Source organism: Canis lupus, chromosome 6 (assembly GCF_048164855.1).
Source record: "Canis lupus baileyi chromosome 6, mCanLup2.hap1, whole genome shotgun sequence".
Lineage (NCBI taxonomy): Eukaryota > Metazoa > Chordata > Mammalia > Carnivora > Canidae > Canis > Canis lupus.
Window position 1 is genome coordinate 34,840,675 of NC_132843.1, and position 13,710 is coordinate 34,854,384.

At 36.1% G+C, this 13,710-nt stretch overlaps 1 long non-coding RNA gene across 1 annotated transcript in view; it reads left to right on the forward strand.

Moving 5' to 3' along the window:
* The first annotated feature begins 506 nt into the window (after nucleotides 1-506).
* The window catches only part of LOC140635201 (uncharacterized), a 34,950-nt gene continuing 21,746 nt past the window's right edge, over nucleotides 507-13,710 (forward strand). The window contains exons 1-3 of the long non-coding RNA XR_012032569.1: nucleotides 507-894; nucleotides 12,806-13,152; nucleotides 13,320-13,415. This is a non-coding gene — a long non-coding RNA (uncharacterized lncRNA). The remainder of the gene's footprint in view (nucleotides 895-12,805; nucleotides 13,153-13,319; nucleotides 13,416-13,710) is intronic.

The window sequence follows — 13,710 nt, forward strand, 5'->3', positions numbered from 1 at the left end:
AAACACTCAAGGGGATGATGTCTAAACTAAAATTTTCTTGTACTCTCCAATTATTTTACCCCATTTTCTCTTACCCATAATAGTTATAAAACTATGGTGCAGGACAAGGACCGATTTCCTGAAGCCACAGCCAGGAGCTTTCCTTTAACAGTTTGGTTTTCTTTCTTGTATTGCATTCCATATCTAAAAGGTATACATTATACATAAATGTTAAATGGAATAATTTAACTGTTAGGCTCATGAAGGTGTCTAGTTAGGAAAAAAAAATAAAAGGATTATGGATATATTAAAGATAGGTACTGTGTAAAGATAAGTAAACCTAGAGCCAGGCACCTTGAGATAAAAATCCAGTAATTGTGTGTTCATATGTAAGACATTTAATCTTCCTAGCCTTAATTTTTTCATCTGTAAAATAAGAGAGATTAAACAAAAAACCAGTGAGCCCTTTAAACATGGAACATTCCATGAGTCAAAACCTCTTAAAGAAATGACCAGTAAACTGAAGCTCCAAAGGCAGATGGCCAGGCTGGCAATGTCCAGAAAGTGACAACTCCTTGGTTACCCAATTACACCTTTGAAGAAAAATACGAAGTACCCAAATGCTTCCAATTATAATATTCACTGTGCCGGGGAAAGACAAAGTCAAATGTGTTAAAGGCCTAATGAGGTGTGTGGAAGCAACCTCCCTCTGCAGTTTATGGCTTTTTCACACTTAGTTCTCACTGCTCAGTCAGCAGGCACGAAGGGAGAGGTGAAGAAAATGAGTAGTTGTTTTCTGGCCCATGATGATGACAGAAATAGAATCATATCAATGCTTTGATATTTCACACAAACCTGATGGAAGATTCTTAAATATTGTTTTGATTTTGGCAGAAACATCCTAAAAGATTTCAGGTATGTTGGAAATAGAGCCTGATCCACTTTGTGATCATGGTATCTCCCCTGCCAGGTAAGTATAGAGCCTGATCCACTTTGTAGAAGAGTTAACTATTTTGTGAAGTTCAGGGATATCTAAATTAAGCCAGTATGGAATTGTCACCATTGCTTTCACCAGGCTGGGATCATACACATCATAATGTGACTGGACCAAGGTAGGACATTGAAAATTGCCCTGGTATATCTGCTATGGAAGGTCTACTTTGGTTCTGCCACTCACATGGTTAAAATGCTCACTTGTAAAAATACACAAATTAATCCCTGTTTATAAAACTCAGTAGGATTATGATACTCAATTCTGATGAAATAGTACATACTATAAATTCAGTTACTATGTAAGATCATTATGTTATTCTCAAATGCATTTTTCAGAATAATTTTTTTTTAATTCTGAGATTATGGAATTCTTAAGCTGGAAAAAAAAATTGAATATCTGTATATGTCTCCAGAATGACATTGGTAATTTTTTTTCTTAAAACTTTCTCTACAGACACCAAGGAAGATAATCTTCCTTAGTAGCTTGATCCTTCATTTCAACTTATTTCCCTTTATAGTTACTTGAACTTATTCCTTCTGCAACTTCACTCCCCTTCGTTCTTCCTTTAATGCAGTATTTTAATTTACTTAAGTAGATGTTTAATAATTGTGTTATAGATCTAAAAGATAAAATTAATTATATATTTTAATTGACAGATCTTTTTGGTAGATTTTACTGTTTTGTAAAAAATTCTAATGGAATATTTTAATTATCATTTTGTATATTTCGATTTGCAAGTCAAATATGATCTCCAAATGATCACTGGTATCTTAGCCACATGGTTTGAAAAGTCAATCTATAAAAGAGAGTTTATCATACTCTTCAATTATATTTCAAAAAATTATTAAAATACCTAAATATAGTAGAAAATGATTTTTATACAAGGGAAATACACATAGGTTCAGATTTAAAATTACCACAATGCAATTAAAACCCTTTCTCATTTAATTTTTAGACATTTATGATCACTAATCTAACTTCAGTTTTATCCTCAGAATCTAAATAGCCCAGGAATTGTGGAGTTTTTAAAGATTTTATTAATTTATTCATGAGAGATACAGAGAAGAGGCAGAGACACAGGCAGAGGGAGAAGCAGTCTCCCCACAGGGAGCCCGATGTGGGACTAGATCCCAGGATCACGCCCTGAGCTGAAGGCAGATGCTCAACCACTGAGCCACCCAGATTCCCAGCCCAGGCATTTATAATATGAGGTGTAAAGTTGTTATACACACACACACACACACACACATACACATTTATTAGTACACCCACAGTGACAGCACTTTCATAATTTGCCAATTATTTGTGACTGTGAGCTTTCAAAGACAGTATTATTCAATAATACAGGCAGAAAATAAAATACTATTTCAAATTATTTCAGCTTCCTTAGAACTCTGCAGGGGCAGTATCAAATCATCAATATAGAACATATCACCTCATGCTATTTATTCAAAGAATATTATTGTTATTACAATGTTAGTTGCCTTGGACTAGATGAGATTATGTGAATCAACTATCAACCTTAATCCATGTTCTTTAAAATATCTTTATTTTCCACTATAGTGTTCAAACCTCTTTATTTTATTAAGTGGTGACAGACTTCCACAGTGAATCAAGAAGCCATTAAGTCTTCAAGTCATCTGATGTTATAAGAAACTTAATTTAATTATTCACACTTTCACTCTGAGGCCAAAACCATCCTGTGACTAAGTTATAAAAGAATCAAAATTTGCTCTCTTTTTTCTCTACTCACCTCCTTTCCTGCTATACCATGATACTCTATTCCAACACATCACTCAAAGAGGTCATTGCAAACTGGACTGAAATCAAAATGCCAGATACAACCTTTTTGCATTCCTGGGAAAACACACTCTAAGGTACATCACTGAGTTTATGAGATGTTGCAGGACAGGAAACAGTCTGGAAATTTCTCCTAAAGCTCAGAGAAAGAATTCCTGGAGGGATGACTTTCAATTAGTAAAAAACAAAATGCAGAAACAGATAATCTGATGGTTTTTGTTTTTGTTTGTTTGTTTGTTTTTTTGTTTTGTTTTGTTTTGTTTTCATTTGAGGCCAAGAGGTTTTATTCCCTCATCAATCCTACTTGTTATCAGGTAACTGTCTGTGTGGTATTGTTGAAAAGGCCTCAGGAGACCCCACATAAAAAGTAACCCTCCCCGCACTTTTATGAACTAAAAATTCCCTTGTGAGAGTTTTATCAGTTAGGTATTTAAATGAAAAATCTGCCAGGGGAGAAAAGAAACTATGTTGTTATTAATATGACCATCATGAAATAATGGGCCTTATGATGCCTTATAACTTGGAAATTGGACAATTGTGTTATTAGACCTTAATAGAAACAAAAATATCTGAGAACAAGTTTTGATTGTGGAATAGAATGGCTCTAGGTTCCCCCAATACACAGTATGAACAAGGTTGAAATATGAAAACAAAAGAGTCAATATCCAAAACAGCTCTGTCAACTTTACAATTACCCAAGGCCAGCCCTTCCCCAAAGCACTGAAGAGCTCATGTACCAGAAATTCTAGAAATGCAGCCATAGCATATTAGGAAAAAATAAGAAGAAATTTAGCCTCAAGTTTTGGTGTTTATTACAAAAAAAAGATTTGCTTAAAGACAACTACAATGTCAAACCTGAGATTTAAAAAAAAAAAAAAGTGTTAGGGAATAAAGGCTTAAATAGTTACCATGGTCAGTTTGGAGATGGCAGATTTTATACCAAATGAATAAGGGAACCATAAGGACAAACCAGAAATTTAAAAATGCTTCAAGCTTATTCCTGCAGAATAAGGTGTTGCTCCTTACCCTTATCACCAGGGTTGTTTCTGACCTCAATTTAATTTAGCAGTGAGGATGATTCTCCTGATCCCTGAAGAATTACCCTGAACTCTACCAGACCTCATTGTCTTCCCTTAAATCAGCTTTATTTCCACTGGCACATTAGACATCCATCAACTATGAATTTGAGCTAGTCCCTGCCTCTTTAGAGATGGAATTCTGACCTCTCCCCTATCCCCATCTCATCCCTGACCAACCAATTGAGAACAGGGCAATTAAATGACATTTACACCCTTTAAAAAAAATAACAATAATTCTGAGCACTTCCAGTTTGTTTCTCTCTCTCTCCTCTAAATATCCATTACTTTATATTTATTTTCTGGAATCTAGCAGTGGGGTCACTTATTAAGTATGGCAAGGTGACTACTGTGTAATCTGCCTTAGTGACTATTACAGAATTCTTCTGCAGTAATTTTTAAAAGTCTGGACAAATAAGATGAAGAGAAATGCCCAGAGCGGGTGGGTGCTTAACAGTGACTTATTACTCTAGTGATGCAGAGTCTATGGGCACCTCAATGGACAGGGTGATTTCATCTCTGAGCGAGATTACTATGAAATTCCTATCAATCTGTCATGAATAATTGATCATCACACTGCTAAAAAAAAACACAGATGTGATAAACAATGCTACAAATGTGACAAAGAGAGAGCTTACAGCTTATTATTTCACTGCCTATTATTTCACCATTTGTGAAGATGCCATTGGCACAGTCAACCCAATCACTGCATGCGTGTGTAAACTGCATGACAAATAAAAGATTATAATTGATTTAACCCTATGTAATGGCCCCTTTGGGTTTTGTGGAAAAGTGTGTTTGTAAGAGAATGCACAGACCAGTGATGGCTCTTGTTGAAACCGTGCAGTTTCTTTATTAGTTCTTCTTCCCTTCCATCTCAGTTGATGTACTGTATGACTCAATAGCCTATTTGTCTGCACAAGCTCAAGGCCCAAACTGCAGGGATTCCACCCTGCCAGCATCCTCCTCTCAGCCCCCTAATAAGGCTGCTTACTCAAAACTTACCCTTCTTTCTTTCTGTCTGTCAAAACATTAAACTCTCTCCCTGTCCTATTGTGATAGTTCTAAAGAGGAAATTAATCTGACTAAAATAAAATTAAATATAGCATCATAAACTCCAGTACATTTCTACTGACTTAGGTAATTAAAAATTTTTTTCTACAAAATGAACATGAAATGTGACAAAAAGCTTGCCAAGTTTCATTAATATACCTAATCTGCCATTCCTGATGTCTCTTGAAAATTATGCCATCCATCAGAAGAAACCAGGAGTCCTGGGAACCTGAAGATCTAGATAAGAATCTTTAAAGAATATATAATCCCAGGTAGGGGTTTCATTTATTTATCCAGAGAAATGTAAAAAATAGATAAAATATAAAAAAGGATGAAAATATAATACTAAATGATGTTTTCCCTAGTGTTCTGTGCAAAGGGTGGAGATTTTCTTAAAAGATTGAAGGAGAAACCATGAAAAGTCTTCTCAGATTTTTTAATATGTGACTCAACAGGGTCAGGGTCTTCCCACAGAGTGGGAAGAAATTTTTTTCTGGATAAAAGTCTAAAAATTAATGTTAAGAAAAAATAGCATGTACAGCAGAGAAAAAATAAAACAAATGAAATAAAGTAAGGAGGGGGAAGAAGCAAAGAGGAGGAGAAAAAAAAGAGGAGCATTCCTAGTAGTTAAGGCATACTCCAATTAAAAATGAGCTATAGGGACCTCCAAATCCCAGTTATGAGAAGTGGGTCCATTTTCTAGGATTGACATGTTATAGCTTCCATGGTATTCAGTCTCATTGTGGTATCTACAACATGCCAACCATTGTTTTAGGTACTGCATCTGTAGCAATAAAGAATAAGACAGAAATCTTAGTTCTCAGATGGTATGTATTCTAGTGGGAGAGAAAAATAACTAAGATAAAGAAGATATTTACCAGTCATTAAACAAATAAATAAGCAAGTAGCAAGTCCTAGATGGAAAGTCCAGTACCCACTGATGCTGCAATGTATTATCTAAAATGTTCAGTTCCCAACCAAACATTAGAAAATATGCAAAAAAAAAAAAGTGGAATGTATAGCCCATCCAATGCAAAAAGGAAGCAATAGAAACTGTGAGAGTGATCAGATGTTTGATTCAATGGGAGGAAAAAAAAATCCACAAACTTCAAAGTAGCCATTATAAATATAATAAAAAAATCTAAAGAAAACCACAGTTTTAAAAAAATGAAGATATGAAAACAATGTCATAGCAAATTCAGAATATCAGTAAAGAGACAGAAACTGTAAGAACCAAGTGGCAATTCTAGAAGTGAAAAGCATATAAACTAAATGAAAATTTCACTAGAGGGTCATAACAACACATCTGAACCAGCATAAAAAAGAATAAGCAAACTTGAAGATAGACTAGTTAATCCAAATAATGGAGAGGAAAAGAGTAAAGAAAAATGAAACATCTCAGAGAAATGTTGAACATCTAGAAACACAACAAAATACACATATCGGGAGTATTAGAAGGAGGGAGAGAGAAGAGGCAAAATAAGCATTCAATGAAATAATAGTTAAAAATTCTCAAATCAAATTTTAAGGTAAACACCTTATCTGGTAAGCTCAATAAATTCCAAGTAGGATAAAATACCAAGTAGGACATACAGAAACAGACCCATCATCACAAAATTCCTGAAAGCCAAAGGCAAGGAGAAAATCTTGAAAGCAGTAAGATAAAAAGGACTTATCATTCAGAAGGGAGCTCCAGTAGGATTAGCAGCTGACATCTTGTTCAAAAACAAAAAATACCAGGGGTACCTAGGTGGCTCAATTGGTTGAATGTTGACTCTTGGTTTCAGCTCAGGTCATGATCTCAGGGTTGTAAGATTGAGCTGGGTAATGGACTCCACGCTTAGTGAGGGAGTCTGCTTGAGATTCTGTTCCTCACCCTCTGCCCTTCTCCCTTCTCACTCTCACTCTTTCTAAAATAAAAAAATAAAACTTTTGGGAAAAAAAAAACAACACTAGAAGGCAGTGGGATAAGATATTCAAAGTGCTACACACCACCACCACAAACTACAACAAAAACATAAAACCTATATCCACCAAAACTATCTTTCAAATATGAAGGTGAAAGAAAGACATTTATAGATAAAAAGACAGATTTGTTCTGAGTTGACTTACCTTACAAAGTATATCCTATGTGCAACTGAGAATATATCAGATATATTCTACATGCAACTGAGAAATATATGTGCATGTGTATATGTATATATACATACATATATTCTGATTAGATTATATCTATATGAGGAGAAATAGATTTATAATAAGAAATTGGCTCCCATTGTTGTGGAGGCTGACAAGTCCCAAGATCTGAAGAGTGAGTCAGCAAGCTGGAGAGTCAGCAAAGCTAATGGTTTTGTTCCAGTCTAAGTGAGCATTTGGCATAGTTCCAGTTCCAAGGCTAGACCCTAGAAGGAGTTCATGTTTCAGTTTAGGTTTATGGCAAGAAAGCAAAAAACAATGTTCAAGTTCAAAGTCTGTCAGGCAGGAAGAATTCTTTCTTACTCAGTGAAGGGTCAGCCTAAGTTCTGTTCAGACTTTCAAATGATTGAATGGAGCCCACTCAACTCATTAGAAAAGACAGTACATTTTACTCAGTTTGCCAACTTAAATGTCATTCAATAACACCTTCACAGAAATACTCAAAATAAAATTGACCAAATAGCTGGGCATCCCATAAGCCCAGGAAAACTGACACATAAGATGAACCATCATGACATATACCAAATAAAATAATTTGATTAGTAATCTCAAAACTACCCACTAAGAAAAGTTCAGGTTCAAATTGCTTTGCTGGTGAATTGTAACATATAAATAATTAATACCAGTTCTACATAAATTCTTCCAAAAAGTAGAAAGAACACTTCCCAAATCATTCTGAGGCTAGTAATACCCTAATACCAAAATAAGACCACTTATCATAGGAGTCCATTTATATGAAATGTCCAGAATAGAAAAATAGAGACAGAAAGTAGATTAGTGATTGCTTTGAATGAGAAGGCAGGGTAGATAATAGTTATAGGGTACAGAGTTTATTTTTGTAGCGATGTTCTAAACTGGATGTTCTAAAATTGATGTGATGATGGCTGTACATATTTGTAAACATAATAAGAAACACTGAATTATACATTTTAAATAGGTGAACTGTGTGGTATGAATTATTATTCAATAAAGCTGCTAAAAAGAGAGAGAAAAGAGATGCTGGGTTGATGCCCTTGTTAGAAACATGAAAGGACACCCATAGCAATGGGAAGAAGGCAGAGACCAGGGATGTGCATATGTGATGGCAGGAGTTTGTGAATCAGATCCCCAGAAGCTTCCTGCATATGCTGCTGATGCTCAGGGCTGCTTATGTAGAGCTTCTTTTTCTCCAAGGTAAGTTTTGCACATGCCCTCTCCAAGGCCTCCCAATATCTGATATCAGAACTTTGGTACTATACACCCTACATGTCAAAAAGAAACTCTTGGCTCAGCCTCAGGACCTAAGTATTTATTTTTTAAAGAATTTGTTTATTTATTGAGAGACACACACACACACAGATAATGAGAGAGAGAGAGAGGCAGAGACACAGGCAGAGGGAGAAGCAGGCTCCATGCAGGAAGCCCAATGCGGTACTCAATCCCAGGACTCCAGGATCATGCCCTGGGCAAAGGCAGGTACTAAAACACTGAGCCACTCAAGGATCGCCTAGGACCTAAGTATATTAATATCATCTCAGGAGGCCTCCCTGCTAAAAGAAGTCATTCAGAAAGGGATGAAGTACCATGTGCTCTCTTCCAGCATAATATGCTCCCCTCTATAAACATTGAGAACTATTCAGAACATGCCTGCATTATAACCTAATCTACTACTTACCTGGAGAAATATATCTATTGTCTCCATCTCTCTGTTTTCTCAAATGAAAAAAAAAATGATAGGGTTCATTTCATGATTTTCTGTGAAGATTCAATTAAATGGTACATATAAACACTTAAAAAGTGCATGGCCCATTGAAAGTGCAGAAAGAAAACATTTGCTATTATTACTCTAATAACAGTAGTTAACAAGTGATGAATAATCCATTGCTATCTGGTGGTGCAGGGGAAATCTCTGAATGTGAAATACAATTTAACTATGGTATGATTTAATCATGTGTCTTAAGGCCAAGAGTTTGGCCCTGTGCTGTTCAATAATTTTATACTGTTATGTAAAGCATTAAAATGATCCTGGATTGAATATGCAGATGCTACATAATGAGGATACGTACTTACATGTTACATGATACCTTCAAGGTTCAACTGTTTCTCAATAGCATAGCTGACATAAACCATAATGGTTTAAATTTAGGACAATTAGATGATATTTTTAAAGGGCAACCACATGATGGAAACTTGGCAACAGCATATAATAACAGAAAAGCAACAAATCTGCTGGCAGGTGTATGGATATGAATTCTCTCTTTATTGGTTACAAGCTGTGAAATATGGGCAATTTAATTTGCCTAGTCTCTTCACCTGTAAAGTAGATATAACCAAAAGGAAATTACCTACCTCGGCCTCTGGAGGTTGCTTACACAGGATGGTGTTTCCCTTTTTCTCACAGAAAATAATAATAGTAATAATAATTAGTAGTATAGGTGTACCTGTCATGAATATATTTAGCTGTAAGAAACAGAAAACCCCACTAATGTGTCTGAACCATGGAAGGCATAAGTATATTTGTTTTACTGAAATCCCAAGGATCAGACCTCCCAAGGATGCTTTTGTGTCTTAATCATACCTTTAAATAGAAGGAGATCTTCTATTTTCCCAGCTCCCAGCCTAGCATGTAGTTTTCATCCACTGGACTATAGGATATATGCAGCACCTCCAGCATCACATCCCCATCCCAGGCAGGAAGAAGGGGAAGGACAAAGGGAGGATCATGGCAGTCAAGCCTTTCCATTTTAAAGAGTATGCCCAAGAACCCAATGACTTTGCCTTATAATACCCTGAGAAAAACTTGACAGGCTACTGCTAGCCATAAGGCAGCTAGGGCACAGCAGGAGCTGAAAGAGAGCTGTTGAATCAGCCAACCAAAAAATGGTGTTTCAATATTAGTTTTAAGTATCTCACATACATTAATTCATTTAGTCCTTACACCGAGGAAACAGGCACAGAGTGATTATGTCACTTGTCAAAGGCCACCCTCAGGACAACAGCTGGTAGGTATAGTGCCTAGTTTAAATTCAAAAAGTACCCCCTCATCTAATTTCTAAAAGGCACACTTTCCTCTTTGTTGACCCAGTCTTATATCAAGGTTTATGTCTCAGTGATTAGACTTCAGGCACATTTCTAGTCCCATTTGCATCCTTGGCTTGGGAGATTTTGTGCGAACACAATCTTTATAACTGTAAAGGGGAGCCTGGTTCACACGGGGGCCAGTGGAGCCAAAAGTTACTCAACAGTCTGGACACCAGCACCACCTTCCTCACCAACATATTTCAGCTGCATTCTAAGTTTATAAATGAAGAAAGCAGTGGAGCATGCTTCCTGGCAATGTCATCTGGCCCAAGAAGCAGGAAAAAATGTTTCAGAACTTCTGTCTATATCCTCATATTGTTATCAATATATAATGATGGTATAATGGCCATAATTTTTAGTACAGGAGGCAAATTCTGGAAGTAAGTCAAATTCTGAGCAACAGTTGAGACTGGGACTATATAATATATATTATAATGCAAAGCAACCATTAGTATTTTTGTGAACATGAGGAATACTTGATAAATATAACTGTATATATTTAAATTATACAAACATGATGATTTGATACACATATACATTATAGAATGACTACCAAGATCGAGCTAATGAACACAGCTATTATCCCACTTAGTTCAAATAGGTAACTGTGAGGAGAGAATGCTTAATTTTCCCCCAACAACTTTCAAGTATACAATACTGTATATATTATTAACTCTAGTCACCATGCTGTACATTAGAGCCTCAAGTTATTCCTTTTATAACTGAAAATGTGTGCCCTTTGACCTACATCTTCCCATTTCCCTCTTTCCCTAACCCCTGGCAGTGACCATTCTATTCTGTTTCTGCAAAATCAGGTTTTGGGGGATTTTTCGTATTTTGTTTAGAGTATACATAAATGATACCATATAGTACTTGGCATTCTCTTTCTTATTTCTGTCACTATTAATGCCTTCAAGATTCATCCCCATTGTCTCACATGGCAGGGTTTCCATCTTTTTTATTGCTAAACAATATTCCATTATATCTGTCCACATATTTCACATGTTCTTTATCCATTCATCCATTGAAGGACACTTACATCATTTACATATCTTGGCTATTGTGAATAATGCTGTAACAAACATGAGTGTGAAGATCTTTCTTGTGGATATTGATTTAAATTCCTTTGTATATATACCCTAGAGTGGGATTACTGGATCATATGGTAGTTCAATTTTTAATTTTTTGAGGAACTGCTCTGAGGAACCACTCTCCATAATGGCTGCTCCGTGTTATATTCTCAACGGTCTCCACATCCACATTCTTGCCAAACACCTGTTACTCTTGTATTTTTGACAACAACCATCCTGATAGGTGTGAGGTGATGTCTCATTGTGGTCTTGATTTGCATTTCCCTGATGATTAGTGATATTGAAAACCTTCTAATATACCTATTGACCATTTGCATGTCTTCTTTGGAAAAATGTCTTTCAGGTCCTTTGCCCATTTTTAATGAGGTTAGGTGGAGCTTGTTTGTTTGTTTGTTTGTTTTGGCTATTGAGTTTTATGAGTTCTTTATGTATTTTGGATCAGATTATCAGATGTATGTTTCACAAATATTTTCTCCCATTTTGTAGGTCATCTTTTCGACATATTGTTTTCTTTTCTGTGAAGAAGCTCTTTGGTTTAATGTAGCTCCATTTATTTATTGTAGAATAAAGAGCTCAGATATAAACCTATGCATATATGGTCAACTAACTTTTTCAAGTGTGCCAGGAACACGCAATGGGGAAAAGACAGTCTCATCAGTAAATAGTGTTGGGAAACTTGGATATCCACATGCAAAAGAATGAAACTGGACCCCCAACTTACACCTCTCACAAAAACTAACTTGAAATGGATCAAAGATTAAATATAAGACCTAAAACCATAAAAGTCCTAGAAGAAAACATAGCCAAAAGATCCTTGACATTAGTCTTGGCACAATTTCTTGGATGAGACATCAAAAGAATAGGCAACAAAAACTAAACAAACAAAAAATCCACACTACTCTCTTGGAAGCTACAAGGGGAAACTTCAAGGGAAGTAGGTGCCAAGCCTTCGAAGGTTTGCATGAATACGTATCAGAGCTCTGTTCAAGAGTGTGGCTTATTATCAGAAAGACAATTGAAGAAACAGGTCTGAATTCCATATCTTAGCCAATGTGGAAGGGAAGGAAAATCACAGGACAAAGCTGTGGTGGGGGAAGGGAGAGTGATTTTTTTCAGTAGAGCCAATACCCAGAGCCAGAAAGGAAAAGTAAATCATAAACTTTCCCCTGACTTGCAACCAATTTTGGGCAAGGTAGAACCACCTGTAGAACCTGAAGTGGAGGGGATCAGTCAATTATGTAAGTATATAAATGCGTTTCAAATGAAGGGAGACATGGCTGACACCTGGCTGACCTAGATATAACAATAATGCCTATTTTTAAGATTACCTTAAGCATCAACCAGTAAATAAACTAACGTGCTTTATAAACAGTAAGCTGCCATATAGGTGTTAAATGCTACTGCTGCTTTCATTGTTCTCTTTATTGTTATTATTTTGTAAGCATTTAGCTCAGAGCCTTGCATATTATAAGTTCTTGCATATTATAAATGCAATTATTGACTGGCTGTCTGGGTGTTTTTTGAAAAAGAAAAACTGACCTATCTATTTTCTCTAGCCTCCTTCCCCCCAAACTCTAGCCCCGAGAGGAGAAACAAAAACCGACAGTACAGGCAATTCCCAAGAGATGAAACTTGCTGAAGGGACAGGCAGTAGACCACACAAAAGGAAGACTGTTGAGCTGCTTGAAGGGGCTTACTCGGTCTGTTTACAACAAGAGCACGCATCCTGATTGTAATAAGTGAGCTTGGAGGGCTAGACAGGCTCTTTAATCTCAGAAATGACACTGTGAACTCCAGTTCACCTGCTCGATTTATTTACATTGCTTTTGCCCGCTAACAAATCCAACTCTCCATCAGATTAATCAACATTTATCAGCCAGCGGCGGGAGCATCATTTCATAACGTAAGTAAAATAGAGAGGGAGTGAAATGGAATAGAGAGAGAATAAAACTCCCATTACTCTGTGGCTATTTTATTCTCTATGTATTTTATTCACATAATGAATGATGTACTTCTGGCTTTAACAGCATAGCAACCCTGGGTTCTGTTTGTTTAATGTTTTCCCGCCAGGGACTGTGCAATTCAATAGCATATGCACAGCGGGATAAAGGAAGAGGATGGTCAAGTCTGAGCTTTGAGGTTTAAGACTGCTTAAAGAAACCAAAGGTAGGTTAACACCAAGTTATCCAGAGTCTGGCATTGTTAGTTCAAATAAATTGCCACCAATCAACAAAGTAATTTGTCTCTTTGGTGTTTCATTGACCTTTATTGCAAATAAAGCATTCATTTATTCAGGCATTTAAATAATCCAGTACCAACTGTGAATTGGAAAGTGTTCTGAGTGCTAAAGATGTAGCAGTGAACAGAACAAAGTTCCTGTGCCTGTGGAGTTTACACCAAGGGGGATTATAAACAATAGCAAATAAATATATAATGAAATTTCATGTAGCTATAAGTGTTA